The following is a 14,599-nucleotide window of genomic DNA, read 5'->3' on the forward strand; positions in this document are numbered from 1 at the left end:
ATAGTTGACATGTATTATATTTTCGTAATTGAACTACGATCGCTTGTTTTGTTTGAAAAACAACTTCAAAGTTACTGAACTCTAATATGAAATTAGTTATACGAGATATATATATATATATATTCATGTTATATATATATCTATATATATAATATAGATATTTATATTTGCTTACAATCAATTAAGAAACTTGGAAATAACCGACAGTTAAATTCAATAATTAATAACTTACTAGCCAAATCTGCCCTAAAATAGACCATTGTTAAAACAAGGCTGTGTTGCGCTACGTTTTTCATATAGAATGGTACTAAAAACTGTCAAAATGCTATGTATTTGTTTTGCGATCAGATTTTTTATCAAAATGCTACGTATTTGCCATGCATAAAATGTAACTTCACTCATATGTGATTATGAACATCAGAAAGATGTTCTTGTGATGATATTCTTTTTTGACGTTTGTGCTTTTTCTGGGTTAGATTTTATATCTAAAACGCCTGACTGCACAGCAACCGCGTAACGTAGGTTTGCCATAACATTAGTGCATTATTGGGCAGAATTGGCCCATTGTTTTTAACTATTGAATTTAACTGTCGGTTATTTCAAAATTTCTTAATTGATTTTAAGCAAATATTAATCTTAATAACTATTCTCATATTATAGTTCAATAACTTCGAAGTTGTCTTGGTCTCTCTTACGGTGGATTTGGCCTATTAGAAACCATTAAGGTATATTTCTAGACCTAATCTAGTATGTCATGAATTATATTTAGAAGTAGATATCTTGTTTAATAATATTTTGAGATTGAAGTTGAATCATTTATATATTCTACCACAAGATTTATATTTAAAATAATCAAACATGAATAGACACGAATCATTGCGTATGTTTTCTGATATTTTCCTTATATATTTCATCCCAAATCAGAACTACGTGTTTCATAAGCTGTTTTTATTTATCCTAATTAGTGGTTAACCATTCCATTTATGTTCACATTATATTAGATTGCCTAATTGTAGCAATGTAGCATTGTAGCAATGCCCAATAAGACAATTTTTCCTTAAAATTATACTTGAGTTTTATAATCTCAAGTAAAAATCTGATATCACTACTGCTTGAATTCAACTTAGCCAAGTGGATTGTCTAACCCGGAACCAGAAACTGCTAATTCACGTCCTTATATCATTATTTGATTGCTCAAGTAATAAATACTTATTTGATGTGCAAATTTGCATCTAGATCAGATGAAATTGCAAACATTACAATGATTTTTATAGTAAAGAAATATAAAGAAATATGTGTATTGCACTTTAAATGTATTATAAGTAATTAAGTTTTGAATTAGTGTGTTTGTTAATAATATAGTAGTCAAGTGTCTAAATAGAATGCGTAATAAATTTTATACAGTGTATTAACAATAATTGTAGAATTTATTACATTAATTATAATATGGTTTAACTTTCAAGCTTGAATATATATTTTATTAGAAGCGGGTTTTCATAAGCAGTGAAAATCATTGATATATTCAATATCAATTTGATTTAAGTAAAAAAAGATGTCTCCGTAAATTTGCTATTTTATCCCAGGAAATACTTTATTGTTTCCACTATATAAGTTGTAAAATGCGGATCTTTAAAACTATTAATAATAAACAATAAAAGACATTCAAATATCGAACATCCACAAATTTATAAAAAAAACATTATTAATTATCTGTAAGAGTTTTCCAAACAAAAAAACTATTCCCAAATTCCAAAATTTCGAAACTAAAGCGTCAAACACATACAGATAAAATGAAATACACCATAGCCAGTTATTTCAACCTAGTACAAAGAAAAAAAATATTTGAATCATATTCTCAACAAAACTCCATAGTTGGATACACACATCAGTAACGCTTGATTGATAACATCTTATTAACTGAATTGAATTTTGTGGTGCAGATATATAATATATTATACTGTTTAGATTCGGAACAGCCGATATTGCGGCGAATAGAGTCTTTAGAAAATCTACGGCTTTGTGACAAATACATTTTTTTCATCGCCTTTCTCAAAGAAATTTGAACGATATTCCATTTATCAATTTGTCAGATTATACAAACACTTACAATTAAATGAATAAACTGCTTGTGGTGGTCTCTGTATGTCATTATGATTGCAATGTTTTAGTGAATATCTATTTTAAAAGTTTTGACACACTTAATATAAATGATATTTTATTTATTTTCAAGTTGCAAAAACAGTCCCACATACAAGCACTATGACTATGTTTGTATAACTTCATTTTTCCTCTGAACATTTGATTGAGCTTTTTAAAATTAATAAATCAAAAGTCTTCAACTGCGCGTAAGATGTATGTTTGTGTGTGTATGTATTTACGGGTACAATTTTTCATCGACGATTTTGAGAACACGAATCAACCGATTTGAATTATTCAAAAAACATTCGATTCCTATTGATCGGGAGACGTGCTAACTCCTACTTTTTTCATGTTTTAAAAATGTTTATTTTTATAAAATTTGCTTTTCTCTGATGTCATACAAAAATGTAATTATAATTCATTAGTTTATTCTACTTTTTGCAAAATGTACCATTTATGAACATTGCTTTGAGTCTCAAAATTTTTAATAGCATCAAATAAAATTTCAAAATATTACTTTACTTTGCGCATAAATTTAACAGATTACTTGAATATTTTGATTAAATATTTTTTGTTTAATGTAAACTATTTATTAAGAAAGTAAAGATTATAATTTTCACGTCAACGACACATTCCAAGATATAAATTGTATACATATTTTTATAAATATATGGTTTTCAATCCATTGGTTAAAAAACTTGGTTGCAATAATTATGAAGTATACGAAATTAAAGACTGCCTCAAATAAGGGTTATCTTATGTCAAAAACGATACGGCACAAAAAAAATTATTATTAATGATTTTATATTGAGTTTTTTGTTACGGATGCAAAAGGATTAAAATTCTTCGAGCACGAAGATTCATCAACACCTTTTGAAACGCAAGACAATACTTTGAAAACGTGGTGTTTCTTTATAAATAGATCAGGTGGATGGTTTATTTCATCAGGTCGATGTTGTTATATTTATTAATTCATTTACAAGATAACTATTGTGCAATAATAATATTACTTAAAATTAGTTTGTTCTCAAGTTTATCCTGATTGACTAGAATGACAGTAACTTTTGTTAGAACTTTTAGATTTATTGCCATTTGTAACTATTTGTTTTAGTGGACTATTTTTGTGAATTATATTACGAATTTTGAAAGTATGTTGTTTATTTTTTCAATTGCATTTTAATTTCGAAACAATCACTTTAGTTTAGGTTTCCATTATTTGTTATTTATATTTATTAATTCATTTACAAGATAACTATTGTGCAATAATAATATTACTTAAAATTAGTTTGTTCTCAAGTTTATCCTGATTGACTAGAATGACAGTAACTTTTGTTAGAACTTTTAGATTTATTGCCATTTGTAACTATTTGTTTTAGTGGACTATTTTTGTGAATTATATTACGAATTTTGAAAGTATGTTGTTTATTTTTTCAATTGCATTTTAATTTCGAAACAATCACTTTAGTTTAAAAAGGTTATCCATTATTTGCTACTTTTATTATCAAGACCCTACTAAAACGTGGGATTTTAATATTACTGTATTAATTTTTTGGAACTGGTTCTGACTGACACTATTCATATTTATATATCTTCTTTGTACATATATTTTATTTCTGGTGGAAGCATAATTTTGTTTGTCAATACTAAAATAAGACTTACAGCAGACTTATTAATTCTCATCAAATTTAAAGAAGCATCCAATCAAGAGCATTGTTTTTTTATTTATTTTTAAGAGCAATTAGCAATTTTTTATAAGTTCTATTAGCTTTTACGAGATGTTATTTCTACATTTGCTTCTGGCTTTATGAAAAAGCAACTATGACTGCTGGAATTATTACATACTTGAAGAGTGATATGATATTTGCTGAAAATAGTCCTGTGCTTAGGTTTGAATTCCTTGTATTTTGTCTTCGCGCTTAAATCATTTGCATTTTTCTGTTTCCTAGATTTTTAGTACTTCTATTTTACTTTCGATGACATCATACAGTTGTAACTATTTTTGCAATATGGATTCGATCCAGTTTTCTTTATTTTTTATGAAAAGGCTCAGTTCAGTTATTTCTTCTCCTACTCACCTCAGAGATGTTTTAGTCGACCTTTCATAAATTCCATGGTTCTGATCCATACAAAGCTGATATGTTGTAACAGTGCAATGCTTGATATGAAGTTGTCGAAAACGCAAGTTTGAAGCTGGGACTTGTCTCTTAATAAATTATATGTTTATCTTGTTTAATAATATTTTGAGATTGAAGTTGAATCATTTATATATTCTACCACAAGATTTATATTTAAAATAATCAAACATGAATAGACACGAATCATTGCGTATGTTTTTATATAATTAGTGGTTAACCACCAATGTTTTATATTAGTGGATTGTTCCATTAATTGGGTAGCAATGTGCTTGTAGCATGCCCAATAAGACAATTTTTCCTTAAAATTATACTTGAGTTTTATAATCTCAAGTAAAAACTGCTGGAGTTATTACATACTTGAAGAGTGATATGATATTTGCTGAAAATAGTCCTGTGCTTAGGTTTGAATTCCTTGTATTTTGTCTTCGCGCTTAAATCATTTGCATTTTTCTCTTTCCTAGATTTTTAGTACTTCTATTTTACTTTCGATGACATCATACAGTTGTAACTATTTTTGCAATATGGATTCGATCCAGTTTTCTTTATTTTTTATGAAAAGGCTCAGTTCAGTTATTTCTTCTCCTACTCACCTCAGAGATGTTTTAGTCGACCTTTCATAAATTCCATGGTTCTGATCCATACAAAGCTGATATGTTGTAACAGTGCAATGCTTGATATGAAGTTGTCGAAAACGCAAGTTTGAAGCTGGGACTTGTCTCTTAATAAATTATATGTTTGCACACACAAGAATTTTTATACTTTAGTTGACGAAACTTATCATAATCAATTAGCTTGTGCGAGAAATTAGATGCAAAGTAGATAGTTAATACATTTAGGGGCAATTCTCAGATAAAATAAAAATGTTATGGCAATCTTATGTTACGGGTCTATATTGGTATGGGTTGTTAGTAACGAACTCTCAAAAAGCAATGTATTAGATGTGCTATTAGACGTTTTACACATAAAATCAAACCAAGAAAACGTTAAATAACAACATTATCGTAAGTGCAACTTTTTGATGTCTCTTTGATAACTCATCTGCGAAATTAGGTTTTATGTGTAAAACGCCTGATCCACAGTAAAAACATAGCTTTTTGACAGTTTGTTACTGCCAACTCATACCGACCCATAGAGTCATAATATAACATTACCATAGTATGCCTATTTTATGCAAAAATTGGTACCTTAAATTTTATTGTAGGACTAGACTTGAATCAGATGTCACTGGTTCGATTTCACTTCGGGCAGACTGTGGTAAAGCAGTAGTTTTTTTTAATTTTTGAAGTAAAACTTCTTTAGGCGCGACTAGGGTGTAAATCCGTACAAATGCAAAGGAAGTGCGTTACGGCTCTCGATGAAATCATTTTTATATGGGTTGATTGTGATTAGACGTCGTGTATGTGAATAGAGATTTGTCGTTGTATGCGTACCGGCTTATCTATGGTATGCGTACCGATATCAACAAGGAAATCGGCATAGCTAAATAAACATTTTAAAGTTACATCATATTACAAATCTTGATTTAATGAAAAATGCCTGAAAATCAGAAGAATATTTTAGCCTGTTCCTTAAAAATAATAAAGTAAATTAAACATTTGTTTCGAGAACTAAACGTAAGTTTATTGATTAGAAATTATTTCTATATTATTCGTAGTTTCTATAAATCTTTGAAGTTATTAAAATGAAAAGTATTTTTAGGCATGGCAGATATTACAGCTGTTCAAAGAATGAGATTATATCGCCAACGAAAAAGTAAAAAAATACAAGCAGTCAATGAATGTATGTTAATATCAATTACATGAAGTTCTTCAAACACAATTACATGATGAGTGAAGTTGCAAAAACAATATTAGTTTAGGCGTTGTTTAACATAATCCATTATATGAACGAATATTATAGAATTTATTAATCAGCAATTACTTCATTCCTCTAACAAAGGTTCATTTCTAAATGATAATTACAATGGCAAACCGATCCTGTCATATTTGAAGTATGACTTGAATTAGATTATTGTTTTTAAATATTATACATATTTTAATTGCTATTATAAATATATGACACTACTAACTATGACGCGTGCATTACAAGTGTTACCATATCACTAATAAACATTATTCTAAATTGTTATATGATGTATTTATTTTTACTTAAATGCCATCTTGTACAGTAGCAAATAAGATTTACTTCAATCGCGGGTGAACTTTACGCGCACTCTTTTTTTTATTCTCTATTTTATTTACAACTACCCAGTTAAGTACATTTAATGAATTTGTGGAATTTACAATTGTCGGCCGTAAAGGGACATTGTATATAAAGGGGCATGTTGGAAAAGCAACTCAATAGTTGTTTTATAATATTATGTCAAGCAGTAGTGACAACAATTTTCACTTGGAAATATAGATAGCAATATGAAAATAGAGCCCTCACCTGGCGTTGCTGCACTAATAAAAATATTCGCACTATTACAGAATTTGTAATGATGCAGATACAGAGATGTGACAACTGTTCGTGTTTGCTATCTGTCGAATAGATTAGTATTAAGTCAAATTAACACAAGAGCTTATTGGACTATTAAGTTCTTCAAAAAAAAATATTGTTAATAACCTTATAATTGTACTTGATGTAATACTTTTTGGCAGAATTTCTTATATTTTCTTCGCCTTCCGCTGTTTATTTCCGGCCATCGTTTGTTTATCTGATAAGAATCCAGAAATATTTCGTTTCTCCGTTTCTACATAGCTGTCAGCGCGGCGTCCTCCGACCGCGGGGAGGTGCTGCGTGCACGTGGGAATTCGGCACGTGCACAAACGGCGAGAGTCTATCAACGGAACGGCCTCTCTTTTGTCATTAACGCCGCGAAGAGGAACGGACTGGTACCGCGGACTGTGGGGCAGGCCTGCCGCCCACCGACAGAACCGAACACTTAATAAATCAACAACACACACGCACCTCGGATGCTACATCTAAAACGTTGCGTTTACATCATTTATTATTTTTCTTCGGTAATAAAATAATTAGCAACGAATCAAATTTCTGATGAGGCACATGATTTTTGTGGATGTTGGTGGAGGACGGAAATATAACTAGTAGTGTATGGCATCGTGCCCTGAGGCAAATTGCTGTAACTTACCGTACCAAAATAAAATTTTGAAAATCCGAATTATTTTCGATATTCAAAAAAATATTTCACTTAAATCAGATACTTATTGCTCTCAAAAACTGCCATTTTTGGAAAATTTTGCCCCGTATCCCTGAAATGGCTGAACCTGTCTTCACAAAAAACTAATTATCCCTTCTCCACATCATTGCGAATTAAAGGTTTTTTGAATCATTCAAATCGGATGCTCCGATCTCTCAAAAACTTGATTTATATTTTCTGCACTCTTTGTTCTGTAACTCTAAAACGGCTGAACTGACTTTTGCCAAAAACTAATCAGCACATCTCCCTATAAGTAGGAATCGAATATTTTTTGAATTATTCAAATCGGTTGAACCGTGCGCTCCAAAACTTCACGAAAAATTGTATCCATACATACATACACACTCGCACACATACACACATCCATTTTTTCTAAGGTATGCCAAAATGTTCAGGAACCTTAAAATGTGAAGATATGCAAAAGTTTTCAATTTCGACTTTTGTACGATTACACTTATCCTACGAGAAGTTAAAAATACAGTTTAGATTACACTATACAATTTTACGAAATAGTAAATAACAGTACGATCACGATTGACGTTGCTTAGTTTAGTTCTGTTTCAATTTAGCACTTTTTATTTTCAGTCCAGAGATTTGCCAAAATATAGCCAAGAAATAGTAGAATTAGTGAAACAAACTTGTTTAGATGATTTTTTTTAGTGATTGATATTGTCAACAAGACAATTGTCAACTGTTGGACAACTAATAAAATTTGGGAAAGCACTGAAAACGTTACAAGAAATATAACATCTGACCATTACCATTAGCCGAAGGTTATATACTGAATTTTATGATTAATCCACAAGAAATTTTCTGGTATAGATGAGGTAAATGTAGAAAAAAATTAATTAGCAGCGTGATCAAAATTTCTGATGATGCACATTATTTTTGTGCATGTTGGTGAAGGACGGAAATATAAAAATACAATTCAGATCACACTGTACAGTTTTACAAAATAGTAAAATACAGTAAGACCACGACTAACGCTGCTTTGTTTGACCCTGTTTCAATTTAGAACTCTCTCATTTCAGCCCGGAGATTAGCCACAAATGGAAAAAATGGAAAAAATGGTGGAATTAATGAAACTAACTGCCTAAATGAGTATTTTTTATTAATTCATGATTTTTAGTTATTAGTTGTCAATTGCCGGACAACTTGTTAATTTTGGTAATGAACTCAAGACTTCACAAGAAATATAAATCGTCTAACCATTACCAGCGATTAGTGGAAGGTTCTATCTACTGAATTAGATGAGAAGAAACTTTCTGGTCTAGATGAGGTAAATGTGGAAAATGTCGAAGAAGTTTTCGAAATAGGTAGTCTGTCTCATGAATGATAATAATATCAAAACATTGATAGAAAAAATTTCAAAGAAGAGCGAACGGAACTTTTAGTAGTGTTTTTAAATAGATTTTTTGCCACAGTTGATTAAAATTATGGGTCAATGTGTTGATTAAGCTATTTTACAAAATATTTTATTGTAGAACTATTTACAATACAAAAATTTTAGCATACTGGAGACACAATTAGTCATAACCAAAATTTATCGTGTTTCGTATTATTTGGAAAATTGATATCGTTAAAATTAATACGACATTCGTGAGATTATGTTAAACATTTATACTTTTGTTTCATCTACATTGAAAAATAGATCGGAGGTGTATATTTGGACTAAACATTGAATTTTGTGATAACGTGATATCTTATATACCAAATTTAAAAACCATGATCAAATCAGTGATGACTCTATAAAAATCACAACCGAATATAAACTGCTTAAACTGTGAAATTTGATTTACTATGATTTTACATGATAAGTCGCAAGTTATAACACTTTTTATAATTAGAAATTCTAAACGTTCTCAAGTAATTTAAATTTCATATTTATAATTTAATTAAATTTTACTCATGCAGTTTATTCTTAGTTTCATTATTGACATTGGTTGAATGTAAAAAAATAGAATAGCAACAATAATTCCCTCTTTGTGTTTATTTGTATATACGATATAATACTAAATAATTAAGATAAGAATTAATATTTATTCTAACACATACGACATAATACACATTAATTCAATAAAAACATTTCTCTTTGTATAACACATTTATTCAAATTCTATCCTAAGATATCAGAAGCGTTATATGAAAAGGTGTCCTCCTACCAGTCATTTATTATTTAATAAAATAATTAACTTTATATCAACATCTTTGACATGCAAAGTATTAATTTATTTAGTTTTACGAGTATGTTTCTCGATTTTTTACGGTTGGGGTTAGTACAGAAAGGAAGCATTTAAATGTAATGTAACGAATTTGTATGTCATGTGATTAATGGGATTAAAATATATATTACGAAAAATTTGAGCAGCAAAGTTGCCAAAAATAATTTAATAAAAAGGCCATTGTAATTGAAAATTGCTCTATGATAATTATGACTATATAAAATGTTAAATATTGGATTTTATAGATCAATATCGCCGTGGTATATTGTTAATATTGTCAAGGGCGTTAAATAAATAAATAAATAAATAACTTTTTATAGATATAGTGGAAATTTATTTATTAAATATAAACTTTGTAAAAATTTATAAAATTCTATTAAAAACTGATCATTTATAGAAGTCATAACAATTTAATTTTTTATTGATGATCAAGGCTGGCTCAAATTACCACAATATGAAGTTTTTAAATAATTGGGCAATATAAAAATTCGCAAAATTTGTACAAACTGAAATATAAAATTAAAATTAAAAAAAAAAATATTTAATGTTTGACTGTAATTTATGACGTTTAAGATGACTTTTGTATACCATTATTTTTAATCTAATTACTGCAAGTAGGTGCATGTCGCTGATGATTGAAATTAATTGATGCATTGAAATTAATTAATCCAAAAATTCATAATTCTCAATGTTTCATGATTGGAAAATGCTAATATTTTGAACATTTTTATTTATTTTATCAGGTACACAGAAAAAGGTTTTATTATTAATCAATAAAATTAAAATTTTTATGTAATCGTAGGTTATGACAAATTGGTAATTTATTACAATGGACTTAATAAAACTTCAAAAATATATTAATTGATAATAATCTTTAAGTTTAGTCTCGGTGGGATTTCAAGTTTTTTATGTAATTCATATATATTGTATCTCAGTTGGTTGGCTTTGGTATGAAAGATCATAGTAATTTCATATTGTGACACACACATAAACCCACACTTATACTTACATACACTCATACATACTAGCTGACCCGGCAAACGTTGTTTTGCTAAGTAATGTATATTCCAATCAATTTCTAGATATTCCGATATTCCGATATTCCGATATTCCAGAGATATTCAGATATTCAGATATTCAGATATTCAGATATTCAGATATTCCGATATTCCGACATTCCGATGTTCAGATATTCAGATATTCGATATTCAGATATTCCGATATTCAGATATTCCGATATTCCGATATTCGATATTCCGATATTCAGATATTCAGATATTCAGATATTCAGATATTCAGATATTCAGATATTCAGATATTCATTCGATATTCGATATTCAGATATTCAGATATTCAGATATTCAGATATTCAGATATTCAGATATTCAGATATTCAGATATTCAGATATTCAGATATTCAGATATTCCGATATTCCGATATTCAGATATTCAGATATTCAGATATTCAGATATTCAGATATTCAGATATTCAGATATTCAGATATTCAGATATTCAGATATTCAGATATTCAGATATTCAGATATTCAGATATTCAGATATTCAGATATTCAGATATTCAGATATTCAGATATTCAGATATTCAGATATTCAGATATTCAGATATTCAGATATTCAGATATTCAGATATTCAGATATTCAGATATTCAGATATTCAGATATTCAGATATTCAGATATTCAGATATTCAGATATTCAGATATTCAGATATTCAGATATTCAGATATTCAGATATTCAGATATTCAGATATTCAGATATTCAGATATTCAGATATTCAGATATTCAGATATTCAGATATTCAGATATTCAGATATTCAGATATTCAGATATTCAGATATTCAGATATTCAGATATTCAGATATTCAGATATTCAGATATTCAGATATTCAGATATTCAGATATTCAGATATTCAGATATTCAGATATTCAGATATTCAGATATTCAGATATTCAGATATTCAGATATTCAGATATTCAGATATTCAGATATTCAGATATTCAGATATTCAGATATTCAGATATTCAGATATTCAGATATTCAGATATTCAGATATTCAGATATTCAGATATTCAGATATTCAGATATTCAGATATTCAGATATTCAGATATTCAGATATTCAGATATTCAGATATTCAGATATTCAGATATTCAGATATTCAGATATTCAGATATTCAGATATTCAGATATTCAGATATTCAGATATTCAGATATTCAGATATTCAGATATTCAGATATTCAGATATTCAGATATTCAGATATTCAGATATTCAGATATTCAGATATTCAGATATTCAGATATTCAGATATTCAGATATTCAGATATTCAGATATTCAGATATTCAGATATTCAGATATTCAGATATTCAGATATTCAGATATTCAGATATTCAGATATTCAGATATTCAGATATTCAGATATTCAGATATTCAGATATTCAGATATTCAGATATTCCGATATTCAGATATTCAGATATTCAGATATTCCGATATTCAGATATTCAGATATTCCGATATTCCGATATTCCGATATTCCGATATTCCGAGCTAAATGTACAAAAAATGGCAGTTTTTGAGAGAACTAAGTGTCCGATTTGAATGATTCAAAGAACTTTCTGCTTGTTTTAACAAAATAATTGCTTTTGGAAAAAGATTGTTATAATTTTTTTTTTCAAATTTTATTTTCTTGAAATTTTTAAGTTACGAAGTTTCAAGTAACATTCGATGAATTAACGAACAATTATCTGACTAGGTTCAGTAAAATTGCCAGCTACTTCATTATTGTAGAAATGTATTTTTTTGATGTATTTCAAAAATTATTTATCTACACCTTTTTACCCTATAGGCGGGGTAACTTGGAACGGCCAGGTGGCAAACCTTATTTTTAATTTAAAACCTTATTTTAATTTAAAGGTATTTTACAAAATAATTACATTTTTAACTAATGCTAAAAAACTACCAACGGAAGAAAATACTTTTATTATGGATTTTCAAAGATTACCGATATTTTGTCAATACAATCAAACTGGAAGTTTTATATACTTTCTATAGAAAACATGGTATAATCCAATCCAAGTTTTTTTTTGGTCTTTCGACTTATATTGTCGTAAATATTCACGTAAAACTTTCTATTAAAAGTAATTGAACACCATCTGTCAAGAACGTTTGACATTTCACGTAATAGCCACCGTCTATTGTTTTATTCAAATTACGCTTCTACAAAAATTTTCAAATTAAAAATGTAAAGTTTCTACGCGATTTTGAAATAATATCTTACCTTTTGGACTTTCTCTGGATTGGCACGAATTTTTCAAGACTAAGACTGGCCAAATCGGTTTAGCCGTTTTCGAGTTTTACTTAGACATTTGAAAGAGAGCTCTATTTTTATATATATATATATATATATATATATATATATATATATATATATATAATGCCTATTTATTCTATACATACATACATACGAGTACATACATTCTATGATACACATACATATGTTCATTATGGAAGAATCAAATATTGTTAGTCCGTGATGTGATTTTTCACTTTAGTTTTGTTTTTTTTTAAATCTGTCATTGTTTTTAATTCATTTAATAGTATTTTAGCAATACAATATTGCTAATTATATTTTTATTAATGATCTTTATCAAAATATACATTTCATTTTTACAATCACATGTTTGATCTTTTTTTTAATAATTTATGACTTGACTCTTGATAATTTTTCGTTTAATTTTCAATTAATTACAATTGTATTTGGTTTGCGGATTTAATAAAAAAAAATTCTATTCGATTTGGAAATTTGAAATTACCAATTGTTGGGTCGGTTTATGAATGGCATATTTTAAATTGAATTTTATTGCGCCAGATGTCTATGCACTTATATTGAGTACCTATATTGTAGAGGTATCTATATCCCAACGGCAGAACTTTTCGGTTAGAATATTTGCTTAAGCTATATTTTGAATTATAAATGTTATTGTTATATAATACGAACGTAACAAGAAAATTTTTTCAAACTATAATAAAATATTGAATATAAAAAAAATGATCTAGAAATGATTCTACCGTAAAATAGACCAATATTATGGCAAAGCTATGTTACGTAGAGTTTATAATATAAAATGGCACTAAAAACTGTCAAAATGCTATATATTTGCTGTGCGATCAGGCGTTTTATACATATAATCTTGCGTCGGCATGTTTTATAAATGCACATTACAAAGATGCTCTTCTTATGATAAGATTCCTATTTTTGACCTTTGTGATTTTTCTAGGTTTGGTTTTCTATCTAAAACGCCTGAGTGCACTGCAACCACATAGCATTTTGACAATTTTTAGTACCATTTTATATGAAACTTTTATGCCTTTTTAACTGAAATTAGCAAACAATGCCATATCTGAAATAACTTAGACTTTTGTAGAATATTCAAATGCACAACTTAATCAACTATAATAATAATGAACAACCATAAATTTGTACCATAACTATGAATGCGTTCAATACCTTTTTAACGATTGAATTAAAATACAAAATAAATTGCTATAATAAGTTGCCAAAAACCTCTTATTATGACATATTTTTTTATTGTTTTTAACCATTTGATAACAATATTGCATTCTGAAAGATAGTAGTTGTTATGATTATTTTGAGCAGGTTAGACATTTATTTATACTATATGTATAATTATTTTTACTAGTTGAAAATTCAATATAAGTTTTTGTATTCATACTACCAAATTATGTGTACATTTGTTACAATTGAAGAAAACTTATTTATAAAAAAATATAATAGAAATAAAACTGTAAATCTAATCTAAAGGTTATTACTTAGGATACCACATTTTTATAAGATAGCGAAACCAGCGAAGTGGACTCTATATT

The sequence above is a fragment of the Ctenocephalides felis genome, unplaced genomic scaffold, assembly GCF_003426905.1.
Source record: "Ctenocephalides felis isolate EL2017-DRISC unplaced genomic scaffold, ASM342690v1 CF-g0.4_SCAFFOLD_01886, whole genome shotgun sequence".
Classification (NCBI taxonomy): Eukaryota; Metazoa; Arthropoda; class Insecta; order Siphonaptera; family Pulicidae; genus Ctenocephalides; species Ctenocephalides felis.